Source organism: Salvelinus fontinalis, chromosome 3, assembly GCF_029448725.1.
Source record: "Salvelinus fontinalis isolate EN_2023a chromosome 3, ASM2944872v1, whole genome shotgun sequence".
Classification (NCBI taxonomy): domain Eukaryota; kingdom Metazoa; phylum Chordata; class Actinopteri; order Salmoniformes; family Salmonidae; genus Salvelinus; species Salvelinus fontinalis.
The window spans coordinates 29,929,327-29,945,686 of NC_074667.1; the positions used below are offsets into that span (position 1 = coordinate 29,929,327).

At 43.5% G+C, this 16,360-nt stretch overlaps 20 non-coding genes across 20 annotated transcripts; 12 read left to right on the forward strand and 8 right to left on the reverse strand.

Annotated features, from left to right (window-relative positions):
• The first annotated feature begins 1,304 nt into the window (after positions 1-1,304).
• On the forward strand, positions 1,305-1,377 carry trnak-uuu (transfer RNA lysine (anticodon UUU)). The gene has a single exon. It is a non-coding gene; the product is annotated as a tRNA-Lys (tRNA).
• A 375-nt stretch (positions 1,378-1,752) lies between these two features.
• trnaw-cca (transfer RNA tryptophan (anticodon CCA)) lies at positions 1,753-1,824 on the reverse strand. Its single transcript has one exon. It is a non-coding gene; the product is annotated as a tRNA-Trp (tRNA).
• Positions 1,825-2,640: 816 nt separating this feature from the next.
• Positions 2,641-2,713, forward strand: trnak-uuu (transfer RNA lysine (anticodon UUU)). Its single transcript has one exon. It is a non-coding gene; the product is annotated as a tRNA-Lys (tRNA).
• Positions 2,714-3,088: 375 nt separating this feature from the next.
• trnaw-cca (transfer RNA tryptophan (anticodon CCA)) lies at positions 3,089-3,160 on the reverse strand. Its single transcript has one exon. It is a non-coding gene; the product is annotated as a tRNA-Trp (tRNA).
• An 816-nt stretch (positions 3,161-3,976) lies between these two features.
• Positions 3,977-4,049, forward strand: trnak-uuu (transfer RNA lysine (anticodon UUU)). The gene has a single exon. It is a non-coding gene; the product is annotated as a tRNA-Lys (tRNA).
• Positions 4,050-4,424: 375 nt separating this feature from the next.
• On the reverse strand, positions 4,425-4,496 carry trnaw-cca (transfer RNA tryptophan (anticodon CCA)). Its single transcript has one exon. It is a non-coding gene; the product is annotated as a tRNA-Trp (tRNA).
• A 148-nt stretch (positions 4,497-4,644) lies between these two features.
• On the forward strand, positions 4,645-4,717 carry trnak-uuu (transfer RNA lysine (anticodon UUU)). The gene has a single exon. It is a non-coding gene; the product is annotated as a tRNA-Lys (tRNA).
• Positions 4,718-5,760: 1,043 nt separating this feature from the next.
• trnaw-cca (transfer RNA tryptophan (anticodon CCA)) lies at positions 5,761-5,832 on the reverse strand. Its single transcript has one exon. It is a non-coding gene; the product is annotated as a tRNA-Trp (tRNA).
• An 816-nt stretch (positions 5,833-6,648) lies between these two features.
• On the forward strand, positions 6,649-6,721 carry trnak-uuu (transfer RNA lysine (anticodon UUU)). Its single transcript has one exon. It is a non-coding gene; the product is annotated as a tRNA-Lys (tRNA).
• Positions 6,722-7,313: 592 nt separating this feature from the next.
• Positions 7,314-7,386, forward strand: trnak-uuu (transfer RNA lysine (anticodon UUU)). Its single transcript has one exon. It is a non-coding gene; the product is annotated as a tRNA-Lys (tRNA).
• A 375-nt stretch (positions 7,387-7,761) lies between these two features.
• trnal-caa (transfer RNA leucine (anticodon CAA)) lies at positions 7,762-7,833 on the reverse strand. Its single transcript has one exon. It is a non-coding gene; the product is annotated as a tRNA-Leu (tRNA).
• A 148-nt stretch (positions 7,834-7,981) lies between these two features.
• On the forward strand, positions 7,982-8,054 carry trnak-uuu (transfer RNA lysine (anticodon UUU)). Its single transcript has one exon. It is a non-coding gene; the product is annotated as a tRNA-Lys (tRNA).
• A 595-nt stretch (positions 8,055-8,649) lies between these two features.
• trnak-uuu (transfer RNA lysine (anticodon UUU)) lies at positions 8,650-8,722 on the forward strand. The gene has a single exon. It is a non-coding gene; the product is annotated as a tRNA-Lys (tRNA).
• Positions 8,723-9,314: 592 nt separating this feature from the next.
• On the forward strand, positions 9,315-9,387 carry trnak-uuu (transfer RNA lysine (anticodon UUU)). The gene has a single exon. It is a non-coding gene; the product is annotated as a tRNA-Lys (tRNA).
• Positions 9,388-11,098: 1,711 nt separating this feature from the next.
• Positions 11,099-11,170, reverse strand: trnaw-cca (transfer RNA tryptophan (anticodon CCA)). The gene has a single exon. It is a non-coding gene; the product is annotated as a tRNA-Trp (tRNA).
• An 816-nt stretch (positions 11,171-11,986) lies between these two features.
• Positions 11,987-12,059, forward strand: trnak-uuu (transfer RNA lysine (anticodon UUU)). Its single transcript has one exon. It is a non-coding gene; the product is annotated as a tRNA-Lys (tRNA).
• Positions 12,060-13,322: 1,263 nt separating this feature from the next.
• Positions 13,323-13,395, forward strand: trnak-uuu (transfer RNA lysine (anticodon UUU)). The gene has a single exon. It is a non-coding gene; the product is annotated as a tRNA-Lys (tRNA).
• A 375-nt stretch (positions 13,396-13,770) lies between these two features.
• Positions 13,771-13,842, reverse strand: trnaw-cca (transfer RNA tryptophan (anticodon CCA)). Its single transcript has one exon. It is a non-coding gene; the product is annotated as a tRNA-Trp (tRNA).
• A 1,931-nt stretch (positions 13,843-15,773) lies between these two features.
• On the reverse strand, positions 15,774-15,845 carry trnaw-cca (transfer RNA tryptophan (anticodon CCA)). The gene has a single exon. It is a non-coding gene; the product is annotated as a tRNA-Trp (tRNA).
• Positions 15,846-15,993: 148 nt separating this feature from the next.
• Positions 15,994-16,066, forward strand: trnar-ucu (transfer RNA arginine (anticodon UCU)). Its single transcript has one exon. It is a non-coding gene; the product is annotated as a tRNA-Arg (tRNA).
• The last annotated feature ends 294 nt before the right edge of the window (positions 16,067-16,360 follow it).

Below are 16,360 nucleotides of genomic sequence, written 5' to 3' on the forward strand. Positions count from 1 at the left end.
GAGAATCAGACTTTTAATCTGAGGGTCCAGGGTTCAAGTCCCTGTTCAGGCGTCCTTTTAATATTCACCTTCCTTCAGAAGCAAGTCTTTCTATAATTGCAATTTCTGTCACTTTCCATGACATGTTCACGTGTGGACAATACAATCCCATAGCCAAAACAGCTTAGTCTGAAAACTTTAGGATTTTTAATCTGAACCTCCAGGTTTAAACTCACTGATTTAAGTCTGTCAATCACATAGCATCATCTGATATAGGAATTTGCAGTGTGCCATGCTTTTGTGAGAGACGACTGTCATCTAAAGCATCATCGGATTGGTCGTTGTTTAGCAACATTTGAACTGTAAAGCCACATTGGTACTTGTGCTGATTCATTGACTTCGCTGTGTAAAGGCAGCGATTGCACACATCAAAATTCTGACCACGACGTGATTTGAACAAGCAACCTTCTTATCTGGAGTCAGACGCGCTACCGTTGCGCCACGAGGTCTTGGAAGAAACTCATCTATGGGGGGGATGCCTAGTTCAGATTTCGTTGACTGTATCAATTGGAATGAAGGCCTGTGTCTCTGGGGAAATGTACGATCTGACATGCATCTGCCCGGCAGGTTAGGTGTATGAAAACAGTTACATGCAGAGCCCGGATAGCTCAGTCGGTAGAGCATCAGACTTTTAATCTGAGGGTCCAGGGTTCAAGTCACTGTTCAGGCGTAAATTTAATATTCACCTTCCTTCAGAAGCAAGTCTTTCTATAATTGCAATTTCTGTCACTTTCCATGACATGTTCACGTGTGGACAATACAATCCCATAGCCAAAACAGCTTAGTCTGAAAACTTTAGGATTTTTAATCTGAACCTCCAGGTTTAAACTCCCTGTTTGAAGACTGATTTAAGTCTGTCAATCACATAGCATCATCTGATATAGGAATTTGCAGTGTGCCATGCTTCTGTGAGAGACGACTGTCATCTAAAGCATCATCGGATTGGTCGTTGTTTAGCAACATTTGAACTGTAAAGCCACATTGGTACTTGTGCTGATTCATTGACTTCGCTGTGTAAAGGCAGCGATTGCACACATCAAAATTCTGGCCACGACGTGATTTGAACACGCAACCTTCTGATCTGGAGTCAGACGCGCTACCGTTGCGCCACGAGGTCTTGGAAGAAACTCATCAATGGGGGGGATGCCTAGTTCAGATTTCGTTGACTGTATCAATTGGAATGAAGGCCTGTGTCTCTGGGGAAATGTACGATCTGACATGCATCTGACCAGCAGGTTAGGTGTATGAAAACAGTCACATGCAGAGCCCGGATAGCTCAGTCGGTAGAGCATCAAACTTTTAATCTGATGGTCCAGGGTTCAAGTCCCTGTTCAGGCGTCCTTTTAATATTCACCTTCCTTCAGAAGCAAGTCTTTCTATAATTGCAATTTCTGTCACTTTCCATGACATGTTCACGTGTGGACAATTCAATCCCATAGCCGAAACAGCTTAGTCTGAAAACTTTAGGATTTTTAATCTGAACCTCCAGGTTTAAACTCCCTGTTTGAAGACTGATTTAAGTCTGTCAATCACACAGCATCATCTGATATAGGAATTTGCAGTGTGCCATGCTTTTGTGAGAGACGACTGTCATCTAAAGCATCATCGGATTGGTCGTTGTTTAGCAACATTTGAACTGTAAAGCCACATTGGTACTTGTGCTGATTCATTGACTTCGCTGTGTAAAGGCAGCGATTGCACACATCAAAATTCTGACCACGACGTGATTTGAACACGCAACCTTCTGATCTGGAGTCAGACGCGCTACCGTTGCGCCACGAGGTCTTGGAAGAAACTCATCTATGGGGGGGATGCCTAGTTCAGATTTCGTTGACTGTATCAATTGGAATGAAGGCCTGTGTCTCTGGGGAAATGTACGATCTGACATGCATCTGCCCGGCAGGTTAGGTGTATGAAAACAGTTACATGCAGAGCCCGGATAGCTCAGTCGGTAGAGCATCAGACTTTTAATCTGAGGGTCCAGGGTTCAAGTCACTGTTCAGGCGTACTTTTAATATTCACCTTCCTTCAGAAGCAAGTCTTTCTATAATTGCAATTTCTGTCACTTTCCATGACATGTTCACGTGTGGACAATACAATCCCATAGCCAAAACAGCTTAGTCTGAAAACTTTAGGATTTTTAATCTGAACCTCCAGGTTTAAACTCCCTGTTTGAAGACTGATTTAAGTCTGTCAATCACACAGCATCATCTGATATAGGAATTTGCAGTGTGCCATGCTTTTGTGAGAGACGACTGTCATCTAAAGCATCATCGGATTGGTCGTTGTTTAGCAACATTTGAACTGTAAAGCCACATTGGTACTTGTGCTGATTCATTGACTTCGCTGTGTAAAGGCAGAGATTGCACACATCAAAATTCTGACCATGACGTGATTTGAACACGCAACCTTCTGATCTAGAGTCAGACGCGCTACCGTTGCGCCACGAGGTCTTGGAAGAATGTCATCTATGGGGGGGATGTCTAGTTCATATTTCGTTGACTGTATCAATTGGAATGAAGGCCTGTGTCTCTGGGGAAATGTACGATCTGACATGCATCTGCCCGGCAGGTTAGGTGTATGAAAACAGTTACATGCAGAGCCCGGATAGCTCAGTCGGTAGAGCATCAAACTTTTAATCTGATGGTCCAGGGTTCAAGTCCCTGTTCAGGCGTCCTTTTAATATTCACCTTCCTTCAGAAGCAAGTCTTTCTATAATTGCAATTTCTGTCACTTTCCATGACATGTTCACGTGTGGACAATTCAATCCCATAGCCAAAACAGCTTAGTCTGAAAACTTTAGGATTTTTAATCTGAACCTCCAGGTTTAAACTCCCTGTTTGAAGACTGATTTAAGTCTGTCAATCACACAGCATCATCTGATATAGGAATTTGCAGTGTGCCATGCTTTTGTGAGAGACGACTGTCATCTAAAGCATCATCGGATTGGTCGTTGTTTAGCAACATTTGAACTGTAAAGCCACATTGGTACTTGTGCTGATTCATTGACTTCGCTGTGTAAAGGCAGCGATTGCACACATCAAAATTCTGACCACGACGTGATTTGAACACGCAACCTTCTGATCTGGAGTCAGACGCGCTACCGTTGCGCCACGAGGTCTTGGAAGAAACTCATCTATGGGGGGGATGCCTAGTTCAGATTTCGTTGACTGTATCAATTGGAATGAAGGCCTGTGTCTCTGGGGAAATGTACGATCTGACATGCATCTGCCCGGCAGGTTAGGTGTATGAAAACAGTTACATGCAGAGCCCGGATAGCTCAGTCGGTAGAGCATCAGACTTTTAATCTGAGGGTCCAGGGTTCAAGTCACTGTTCAGGCGTACTTTTAATATTCACCTTCCTTCAGAAGCAAGTCTTTCTATAATTGCAATTTCTGTCACTTTCCATGACATGTTCACGTGTGGACAATACAATCCCATAGCCAAAACAGCTTAGTCTGAAAACTTTAGGATTTTTAATCTGAACCTCCAGGTTTAAACTCCCTGTTTGAAGACTGATTTAAGTCTGTCAATCACACAGCATCATCTGATATAGGAATTTGCAGTGTGCCATGCTTTTGTGAGAGACGACTGTCATCTAAAGCATCATCGGATTGGTCGTTGTTTAGCAACATTTGAACTGTAAAGCCACATTGGTACTTGTGCTGATTCATTGACTTCGCTGTGTAAAGGCAGAGATTGCACACATCAAAATTCTGACCATGACGTGATTTGAACACGCAACCTTCTGATCTAGAGTCAGACGCGCTACCGTTGCGCCACGAGGTCTTGGAAGAATGTCATCTATGGGGGGGATGTCTAGTTCATATTTCGTTGACTGTATCAATTGGAATGAAGGCCTGTGTCTCAGGGGAAATGTACGATCTGACATGCATCTGCCCGGCAGGTTAGGTGTATGAAAACAGTTACATGCAGAGCCCGGATAGCTCAGTCGGTAGAGCATCAAACTTTTAATCTGATGGTCCAGGGTTCAAGTCCCTGTTCAGGCGTCCTTTTAATATTCACCTTCCTTCAGAAGCAAGTCTTTCTATAATTGCAATTTCTGTCACTTTCCATGACATGTTCACGTGTGGACAATTCAATCCCATAGCCAAAACAGCTTAGTCTGAAAACTTTAGGATTTTTAATCTGAACCTCCAGGTTTAAACTCCCTGTTTGAAGACTGATTTAAGTCTGTCAATCACACAGCATCATCTGATATAGGAATTTGCAGTGTGCCATGCTTTTGTGAGAGACGACTGTCATCTAAAGCATCATCGGATTGGTCGTTGTTTAGCAACATTTGAACTGTAAAGCCACATTGGTACTTGTGCTGATTCATTGACTTCGCTGTGTAAAGGCAGCGATTGCACACATCAAAATTCTGACCACGACGTGATTTGAACACGCAACCTTCTGATCTGGAGTCAGACGCGCTACCGTTGCGCCACGAGGTCTTGGAAGAAACTCATCAATGGGGGGGATGCCTAGTTCAGATTTCGTTGACTGTATCAATTGGAATGAAGGCCTGTGTCTCTGGGGAAATGTACGATCTGACATGCATCTGCCCGGCAGGTTAGGTGTATGAAAACAGTTACATGCAGAGCCCGGATAGCTCAGTCGGTAGAGCATCAGACTTTTAATCTGAGGGTCCAGGGTTCAAGTCCCTGTTCAGGCGTCCTTTTAATATTCACCTTCCTTCAGAAGCAAGTCTTTCTATAATTGCAATTTCTGTCACTTTCCATGACATGTTCACGTGTGGACAATACAATCCCATAGCCAAAACAGCTTAGTCTGAAAACTTTAGGATTTTTAATCTGAACCTCCAAGTTTAAACTCCCTGTTTGAAGACTGATTTAAGTCTGTCAATCACATAGCATCATCTGATATAGGAATTTGCAGTGTGCCATGCTTTTGTGAGAGACGACTGTCATCTAAAGCATCATCGGATTGGTCGTTGTTTAGCAACATTTGAACTGTAAAGCCACATTGGTACTTGTGCTGATTCATTGACTTCGCTGTGTAAAGGCAGCGATTGCACACATCAAAATTCTGACCACGACGTGATTTGAACACGCAACCTTTTGATCTGGAGTCAGACGCGCTACCGTTGCGCCACGAGGTCTTGGAAGAAACTCATCTATGGGGGGGATGCCTAGTTCAGATTTCGTTGACTGTATCAATTGGAATGAAGGCCTGTGTCTCTGGGGAAATGTACGATCTGACATGCATCTGCCCGGCAGGTTAGGTGTATGAAAACAGTTACATGCAGAGCCCGGATAGCTCAGTCGGTAGAGCATCAGACTTTTAATCTGAGGGTCCAGGGTTAAAGTCACTGTTCAGGCGTACTTTTAATATTCACCTTCCTTCAGAAGCAAGTCTTTCTATAATTGCAATTTCTGTCACTTTCCATGACATGTTCACGTGTGGACAATACAATCCCATAGCCAAAACAGCTTAGTCTGAAAACTTTAGGATTTTTAATCTGAACCTCCAGGTTTAAACTCCCTGTTTGAAGACTGATTTAAGTCTGTCAATCACATAGCATCATCTGATATAGGAATTTGCAGTGTGCCATGCTTTTGTGAGAGACGACTGTCATCTAAAGCATCATCGGATTGGTCGTTGTTTAGCAACATTTGAACTGTAAAGCCACATTGGTACTTGTGCTGATTCATTGACTTCGCTGTGTAAAGGCAGCGATTGCACACATCAAAATTCTGACCACGACGTGATTTGAACACGCAACCTTCTGATCTGGAGTCAGACGCGCTACCGTTGCGCCACGAGGTCTTGGAAGAAACTCATCTATGGGGTTGATGCCTAGTTCAGATTTCGTTGACTGTATCAATTGGAATGAAGGCCTGTGTCTCTGGGGAAATGTACGATCTGACATGCATCTGCCCGGCAGGTTAGGTGTATGAAAACAGTTACATGCAGAGCCCGGATAGCTCAGTCGGTAGAGCATCAAACTTTTAATCTGAGGGTCCAGGGTTCAAGTCCCTTTTCAGGCGTCCTTTTAATATTCACCTTCCTTCAGAAGCAAGTCTTTCTATAATTGCAATTTCTGTCACTTTCCATGACATGTTCACGTGTGGACAATACAATCCCATAGCCAAAACAGCTTAGTCTGAAAACTTTAGGATTTTTAATCTGAACCTCCAGGTTTAAACTCCCTGTTTGAAGACTGATTTAAGTCTGTCAATCACATAGCATCATCTGATATAGGAATTTGCAGTGTGCCATGCTTTTGTGAGAGACGACTGTCATCTAAAGCATCATCGGATTGGTCGTTGTTTAGCAACATTTGAACTGTAAAGCCACATTGGTACTTGTGCTGATTCATTGACTTCGCTGTGTAAAGGCAGCGATTGGACACATCAAAATTCTGACCATGACGTGATTTGAACACGCAACCTTCTGATCTAGAGTCAGACGCGCTACCGTTGCGCCACGAGGTCTTGGAAGAAACTCATCTATGGGGGGGATGCCTAGTTCAGATTTCGTTGACTGTATCAATTGGAATGAAGGCCTGTGTCTCTGGGGAAATGTACGATCTGACATGCATCTGCCCGGCAGGTTAGGTGTATGAAAACAGTTACATGCAGAGCCCGGATAGCTCAGTCGGTAGAGCATCAAACTTTTAATCTGAGGGTCCAGGGTTCAAGTCCCTGTTCAGGCGTCCTTTTAATATTCACCTTCCTTCAGAAGCAAGTCTTTCTATAATTGCAACTGTCACTTTCCATGACATGTTCACGTGTGGACAATACAATCCCATAGCCAAAACATCTTAGTCTGAAAACTTTAGGATTTTTAATCTGAACCTCCAGGTTTAAACTCCCTGTTTGAAGACTGATTTAAGTCTGTCAATCACATAGCATCATCTGATATAGGAATTTGCAGTGTGCCATGCTTTTGTGAGAGACGACTGTCATCTAAAGCATCATCGGATTGGTCGTTGTTTAGCAACATTTGAACTGTAAAGCCACATTGGTACTTGTGCTGATTCATTGACTTCGCTGTGTAAAGGCAGCGATTGCACACATCAAAATTCTGACCATGACGTGATTTGAACACGCAACCTTCTGATCTAGAGTCAGACGCGCTACCGTTGCGCCACGAGGTCTTGGAAGAAACTCATCTATGGGGGGGATGCCTAGTTCAGATTTCGTTGACTGTATCAATTGGAATGAAGGCCTGTGTCTCTGGGGAAATGTACGATCTGACATGCATCTGCCCGGCAGGTTAGGTGTATGAAAACAGTTACATGCAGAGCCCGGATAGCTCAGTCGGTAGAGCATCAAACTTTTAATCTGAGGGTCCAGGGTTCAAGTCCCTGTTCAGGCGTCCTTTTAATATTCACCTTCCTTCAGAAGCAAGTCTTTCTATAATTGCAATTTCTGTCACTTTCCATGACATGTTCACGTGTGGACAATACAATCCCATAGCCAAAACAGCTTAGTCTGAAAACTTTAGGATTTTTAATCTGAACCTCCAGGTTTAAACTCCCTGTTTGAAGACTGATTTAAGTCTGTCAATCACATAGCATCATCTGATATAGGAATTTGCAGTGTGCCATGCTTTTGTGAGAGACGACTGTCATCTAAAGCATCATCGGATTGGTCGTTGTTTAGCAACATTTGAACTGTAAAGCCACATTGGTACTTGTGCTGATTCATTGACTTCGCTGTGTTAAGGCAGCGATTGCACACATCAAAATTCTGACCATGACGTGATTTGAACACGCAACCTTCTGATCTTGAGTCAGATGCGCTACCGTTGCACCACGAGGTCTTGGAAGAAACTCATCAATGGGGGGGATGCCTAGTTCAGATTTCGTTGACTGTATCAATTGGAATGAAGGCCTGTGTCTCTGGGGAAATGTACGATCTGACATGCATCTGCCCGGCAGGTTAGGTGTATGAAAACAGTTACACGCAGAGCCCGGATAGTTCAGTCGGTAGAGCATCAGACTTTTAATCTGAGGGTCCAGGGTTCAAGTCCCTGTTCAGGCGTCCTTTTAATATTCACCTTCCTTCAGAAGCAAGTCTTTCTATAATTGCAATTTCTGTCACTTTCCATGACATGTTCACGTGTGGACAATACAATCCCATCGCCAAAACAGCTTAGTCTGAAAACTTTAGGATTTTTAATCTGAACCTCCAGGTTTAAACTCCCTGTTTGAAGACTGATTTAAGTCTGTCAATCACATAGCATCATCTGATATAGGAATTTGCAGTGTGCCATGCTTTTGTGAGAGACGACTGTCATCTAAAGCATCATCGGATTGGTCGTTGTTTAGCAACATTTGAACTGTAAAGCCACATTGGTACTTGTGCTGATTCATTGACTTCGCTGTGTAAAGGCAGCGATTGGACACATCAAAATTCTGACCATGACGTGATTTGAACACGCAACCTTCTGATCTAGAGTCAGACGCGCTACCGTTGCGCCACGAGGTCTTGGAAGAAACTCATCAATGGGGGGGATGCCTAGTTCAGATTTCGTTGACTGTATCAATTGGAATGAAGGCCTGTGTCTCTGGGGAAATGTACGATCTGACATGCATCTGCCCGGCAGGTTAGGTGTATGAAAACAGTTACATGCAGAGCCCGGATAGCTCAGTCGGTAGAGCATCAAACTTTTAATCTGAGGGTCCAGGGTTCAAGTCCCTGTTCAGGCGTCCTTTTAATATTCACCTTCCTTCAGAAGCAAGTCTTTCTATAATTGCAACTGTCACTTTCCATGACATGTTCACGTGTGGACAATACAATCCCATAGCCAAAACAGCTTAGTCTGAAAACTTTAGGATTTTTAATCTGAACCTCCAGGTTTAAACTCCCTGTTTGAAGACTGATTTAAGTCTGTCAATCACATAGCATCATCTGATATAGGAATTTGCAGTGTGCCATGCTTTTGTGAGAGACGACTGTCATCTAAAGCATCATCGGATTGGTCGTTGTTTAGCAACATTTGAACTGTAAAGCCACATTGGTACTTGTGCTGATTCATTGACTTCGCTGTGTAAAGGCAGCGATTGCACACATCAAAATTCTGACCACGACGTGATTTGAACACGCAACTTTCTGATCTGGAGTCAGATGCGCTACCGTTGCGCCACGAGGTCTTGGAAGAAACTCATCAATGGGGGGGATGCCTAGTTCAGATTTCGTTGACTGTATCAATTGGAATGAAGGCCTGTGTCTCTGGGGAAATGTACGATCTGACATGCATCTGCCCGGCAGGTTAGGTGTATGAAAACAGTTACATGCAGAGCCCGGATAGCTCAGTAGGTAGAGCATCAGACTTTTAATCTGAGGGTCCAGGGTTCAAGTCCCTGTTCAGGCGTCCTTTTAATATTCACCTTCCTTCAGAAGCAAGTCTTTCTATAATTGCAATTTCTGTCACTTTCCATGACATGTTCACGTGTGGACAATACAATCCCATAGCCAAAACAGCTTAGTCTGAAAACTTTAGGATTTTTAATCTGAACCTCCAGGTTTAAACTCCCTGTTTGAAGACTGATTTAAGTCTGTCAATCACATAGCATCATCTGATATAGGAATTTGCAGTGTGCCATGCTTTTGTGAGAGACGACTGTCATCTAAAGTATCATCGGATTGGTCGTTGTTTAGCAACATTTGAACTGTAAAGCCACATTGGTACTTGTGCTGATTCTTTGACTTTGCTGTGTAAAGGCAGCGATGGCACACATCAAAATTCTGACCATGACGTGATTTGAACACGCAACCTTCTGATCTAGAGTCAGACGCGCTACCGTTGCGCCACGACGTCTTGGAAGACACTCATCTATGGGGGGGATGCCTAGTTCAGATTTCGTTGACTGTATCAATTGGAATGAAGGCCTGTGTCTCTGGGGAAATGTACGATCTGACATGCATCTGCCCGGCAGGTTAGGTGTATGAAAACAGTTACATGCAGAGCCCGGATAGCTCAGTCGGTAGAGCATCAAACTTTTAATCTGAGGGTCCAGGCTTCAAGTCCCTGTTCAGGCGTCCTTTTAATATTCACCTTCCTTCAGAAGCAAGTCTTTCTATAATTGCAATTTCTGTCACTTTCCATGACATGTTCACGTGTGGACAATACAATCCCATAGCCAAAACAGCTTAGTCTGAAAACTTTAGGATTTTTAATCTGAACCTCCAGGTTTAAACTCCCTGTTTGAAGACTGATTTAAGTCTGTCAATCACATAGCATCATCTGATATAGGAATTTGCAGTGTGCCATGCTTTTGTGAGAGACGACTGTCATCTAAAGCATCATCGGATTGGTCGTTGTTTAGCAACATTTGAACTGTAAAGCCACATTGGTACTTGTGCTGATTCATTGACTTCGCTGTGTAAAGGCAGCGATTGCACACATCAAAATTCTGACCCTGACGTGATTTGAACACGCAACCTTCTGATCTAGAGTCAGACGCGCTACCGTTACGCCACGAGGTCTTGGAAGAATCTCATCTATGGGGGGGATGCCTAGTTCAGATTTCGTTGACTGTATCAATTGGAATGAAGGCCTGTGTCTCTGGGGAAATGTACGATCTGACATGCATCTGCCCGGCAGGTTAGGTGTATGAAAACAGTTATATTCAGAGCCCGGATAGCTCAGTCGGTAGAGCATCAAACATTTAATATGAGGTTCCAGGGTTCAAGTCCCTGTTCAGGCGTCCTTTTAATATTCACCTTCCTTCAGAAGCAAGTCTTTCTATAATTGCAATTTCTGTCACTTTCCATGACATGTTCACGTGTGGACAATTCAATCCCATAGCCAAAACAGCTTAGTCTGAAAACTTTAGGATTTTTAATCTGAACCTCCAGGTTTAAACTCCCTGTTTGAAGACTGATTTAAGTCTGTCAATCACACAGCATCATCTGATATAGGAATTTGCAGTGTGCCATGCTTTTGTGAGAGACGACTGTCATCTAAAGCATCATCGGATTGGTCGTTGTTTAGCAACATTTGAACTGTAAAGCCACATTGGTACTTGTGCTGATTCATTGACTTCGCTGTGTAAAGGCAGCGATTGCACACATCAAAATTCTGACCACGACGTGATTTGAACACGCAACCTTCTGATCTGGAGTCAGATGCGCTACCGTTGCGCCACGAGGTCTTGGAAGAAACTCATCAATGGGGGGGATGCCTAGTTCAGATTTCGTTGACTGTATCAATTGGAATGAAGGCCTGTGTCTCTGGGGAAATGTACGATCTGACATGCATCTGCCCGGCAGGTTAGGTGTATGAAAACAGTTACATGCAGAGCCCGGATAGCTCAGTAGGTAGAGCATCAGACTTTTAATCTGAGGGTCCAGGGTTCAAGTCCTTGTTCAGGCGTCCTTTTAATATTCACCTTCCTTCAGAAGCAAGTCTTTCTATAATTGCAATTTCTGTCACTTTCCATGACATGTTCACGTGTGGACAATACAATCCCATAGCCAAAACAGCTTAGTCTGAAAACTTTAGGATTTTTAATCTGAACCTCCAGGTTTAAACTCCCTGTTTGAAGACTGATTTAAGTCTGTCAATCACATAGCATCATCTGATATAGGAATTTGCAGTGTGCCATGCTTTTGTGAGAGACGACTGTCATCTAAAGTATCATCGGATTGGTCGTTGTTTAGCAACATTTGAACTGTAAAGCCACATTGGTACTTGTGCTGATTCTTTGACTTTGCTGTGTAAAGGCAGCGATTGCACACATCAAAATTCTGACCATGACGTGATTTGTACACGCAACCTTCTGATCTAGAGTCAGACGCGCTACCGTTGCGCCACGAGGTCTTGGAAGAATCTCATCTATGGGGGGGATGCCTAGTTCAGATTTCGTTGACTGTATCAATTGGAATGAAGGCCTGTGTCTCTGGGGAAATGTACGATCTGACATGCATCTGCCCGGCAGGTTAGGTGTATGAAAACAGTTACATGCAGAGCCCGGATAGCTCAGTCGGTAGAGCATCAGACTTTTAATCTGAGGGTCCAGGGTTCAAGTCCCTGTTCAGGCGTCCTTTTAATATTCACCTTCCTTCAGAAGCAAGTCTTTCTATAACTGCAATTTCTGTCACTTTCCATGACATGTTCACGTGTGGACAATACAATCCCATAGCCAAAACAGCTTAGTCTGAAAACTTTAGGATTTTTAATCTGAACCTCCAGGTTTAAACTCCCTGTTTGAAGACTGATTTAAGTCTGTCAATCACATAGCATCATCTGATATAGGAATTTGCAGTGTGCCATGCTTTTGTGAGAGACGACTGTCATCTAAAGCATCATCGGATTGGTCGTTGTTTAGCAACATTTGAACTGTAAAGCCACATTGGTACTTGTGCTGATTCATTGACTTCGCTGTGTAAAGGCAGCGATTGCACACATCAAAATTCTGACCATGACGTGATTTGAACACGCAACCTTCTGATCTAGAGTCAGACGCGCTACCGTTACGCCACGAGGTCTTGGAAGAATCTCATCTATGGGGGGGATGCCTAGTTCAGATTTCGTTGACTGTATCAATTGGAATGAAGGCCTGTGTCTCTGGGGAAATGTACGATCTGACATGCATCTGCCCGGCAGGTTAGGTGTATGAAAACAGTTATATTCAGAGCCCGGATAGCGCAGTCGGTAGAGCATCAAACATTTAATCTGAGGTTCCAGGGTTCAAGTCCCTGTTCAGGCGTCCTTTTAATATTCACCTTCCTTCAGAAGCAAGTCTTTCTATAATTGCAATTTCTGTCACTTTCCATGACATGTTCACGTGTGGACAATTCAATCCCATAGCCAAAACAGCTTAGTCTGAAAACTTTAGGATTTTTAATCTGAACCTCCAGGTTTAAACTCCCTGTTTGAAGACTGATTTAAGTCTGTCAATCACACAGCATCATCTGATATAGGAATTTGCAGTGTGCCATGCTTTTGTGAGAGACGACTGTCATCTAAAGCATCATCGGATTGGTCGTTGTTTAGCAACATTTGAACTGTAAAGCCACATTGGTACTTGTGCTGATTCATTGACTTCGCTGTGTAAAGGCAGCGATTGCACACATCAAAATTCTGACCACGACGTGATTTGAACACGCAACCTTCTGATCTGGAGTCAGATGCGCTACCGTTGCACCACGAGGTCTTGGAAGAAACTCATCAATGGGGGGGATGCCTAGTTCAGATTTCGTTGACTGTATCAATTGGAATGAAGGCCTGTGTCTCTGGGGAAATGTACGATCTGACATGCATCTGCCCGGCAGGTTAGGTGTATGAAAACAGTTACAAGCAGAGCCCGGATAGCTCAGTCGGTAGAGCATCAAACTTTTAATCTGAGGGTCCAGGGTTCAAGTCCCTGTTCAGGCGTCCTTTTAATATTCACCTTCCTTCAGAAGCAAGTCTTTCTATAATTGCAATTTCTGTCACTTTCCATGACATGTTCACGTGTGGACAATTCAATCCCATAGCCAAAACAGCTTAGTCTGAAAACTTTAGGATTTTTAATCTGAACCTCCAGGTTTAAACTCCCTGTTTGAAAACTGATTTAAGTCTGTCAATCACACAGCATCATCTGATATAGGAATTTGCAGTGTGCCATGCTTTTGTGAGAGACGACTGTCATCTAAAGCATCATCGGATTGGTTGTTGTTTAGCAACATTTGAACTGTAAAGCCACATTGGTACTTGTGCTGATTCATTGACTTCGCTGTGTAAAGGCAGCGATTGCACACATCAAAATTCTGACCACGACGTGATTTGAACACGCAACCTTCTGATCTGGAGTCAGACGCGCTACCGTTGCGCCACGAGGTCTTGGAAGAAACTCATCTATGGGGTGGATGCCTAATTCAGATTTCGTTGACTGTATCAATTGGAATGAAGGCCTGTGTCTCTGGGGAAATGTACGATCTGACATGCATCTGCCCGGCAGGTTAGGTGTATGAAAACAGTTACATGCAGTGCCCGGATAGCTCATTCGGTAGAGCATCAGACTTTTAATCTGAGGGTCCAGGGTTCAAGTCCCTGTTCCGGCGTCCTTTTAATATTCACCTTCCTTCAGAAGCAAGTCTTTCTATAATTGCAATTTCTGTCACTTTCCATGACATGTTCACGTGTGGACAATACAATCCCATAGCCAAAACAGCTTAGTCTGAAAACTTTAGGATTTTTAATCTGAACCTCCAGGTTTAAACTCCCTGTTTGAAGACTGATTTAAGTCTGTCAATCACATAGCATCATCTGATATAGGAATTTGCAGTGTGCCATGCTTTTGTGAGAGACGACTGTCATCTAAAGCATCATCGGATTGGTCGTTGTTTAGCAACATTTGAACTGTAAAGCCACATTGGTACTTGTGCTGATTCATTGACTTCGCTGTGTAAAGGCAGCGATTGCACACATCAAAATTCTGACCATGACGTGATTTGAACACACAACCTTCTGATCTAGAGTCAGACGCGCTACCGTTGCGCCACGAGGTCTTGGAAGAAGCTCATCTATGGGGGGGATGCCTAGTTCAGATTTCGTTGACTGTATCAATTGGAATGAAGGCCTGTGTCTCTGGGGAAATGTACGATCTGACATGCATCTGCCCGGCAGGTTAGGTGTATGAAAACAGTTACATGCAGAGCCCGGATAGCTCAGTCGGTAGAGCATCAGACGTTTAATCTGAGGGTCGAGGGTTCAAGTCCCTGTTCAGGCGTCCTTTTAATATTCACCTTCCTTCAGAAGCAAGTCTTTCTATAATTGCAATTTCTGTCACTTTCCATGACATGTTCACGTGTGGACAATACAATCCCATAGCCAAAACTGCTTAGTCTGAAAACTTTAGGGTTTTTAATCTGAACCTCCAGGTTTAAACTCCCTGTTTGAAGACTGATTTAAGTCTGTCAATCACATAGCATCATCTGATATAGGAATTTGCAGTGTGCCATGCTTTTGTGAGAGACGATTGTCATCTAAAGCATCATCGGATTGGTCGTTGTTTAGCAACATTTGAACTGTAAAGCCACATTGGTACTTGTGCTGATTCATTGACTTCGCTGTGTAAAGGCAGCGATTGCACACATCAAAATTCTGACCACGACGTGATTTGAACACACAACCTTCTGATGTGGAGTCAGACGCGCTACCGTTGCGCCACGAGGTCTTGGAAGAAAGTCATCTATGGGGGGGATGCCTAGTTCAGATTTCGTTGACTGTATCAATTGGAATGAAGGCCTGTGTCTCTGGGGAAATGTACGATCTGACATGCATCTGCCCGGCAGGTTAGGTGTATGAAAACAGTTACATGCAGAGCCCGGATAGCTCAGTCGGTAGAGCATCAGACTTTTAATCTGAGTGTCCAGGTTCAAGTCCCTGTTCAGGCGTCCTTTTAATATTCACCTTCCTTCAGAAGCAAGTCTTTCTATAATTGCAATTTCTGTCACTTTCCATGACATGTTCACGTGTGGACAATACAATCCCATAGCCAAAACAGCTTAGTCTGAAAACTTTAGGATTTTTAATCTGAACCTCCAGGTTTAAACTCCCTGTTTGAAGACTGATTTAAGTCTGTCAATCACACAGCATCATCTGATATAGGAATTTGCAGTGTGCCATGCTTTTGTGAGAGACGACTGTCATCTAAAGCATCATCGGATTGGTCGTTGTTTAGCAACATTTGAACTGTAAAGCCACATTGGTACTTGTGCTGATTCATTGACTTCGCTGTGTAAAGGCAGCGATTGCACACATCAAAATTCTGCCCACGACGTGATTTGAACACGCAACCTTCTGATCTGGAGTCAGACGCGCTACCGTTGCGCCACGAGGTCTTGGAAGAAAGTCATCAATGGGGGGGATGCCTAGTTCAGATTTCGTTGACTGTATCAATTGGAATGAAGGCCTGTGTCTCTGGGGAAATGTACGATCTGACATGCATCTGCCCGGCAGGTTAGGTGTATGAAAACAGTTACATGCACAGCCCGGATAGCTCAGTCGGTAGAGCATCAGACTTCTAATCTGAGGGTCCAGGGTTCAAGACCCTGTTCAGGAGTCCTTTTAATTTTCACCTTCCTTCAGAAGCAAGTCTTTCTATAATTGCAATTTCTGTCACTTTCCATGACATGTTCACGTGTGGACAATACAATCCCATAGCCAAAACAGCTTAGTCTGAAAACTTTAGGATTTTTAATCTGAACCTCCAGGTTTAAACTCCCTGTTTGAAGACTGATTTAAGTCTGTCAATCACACAGCATCATCTGATATAGGAATTTGCAGTGTGCCATGCTTTTGTGAGAGACGACTGTCATCTAAAGCATCATCGGATTGGTCGTTGTTTAGCAACATT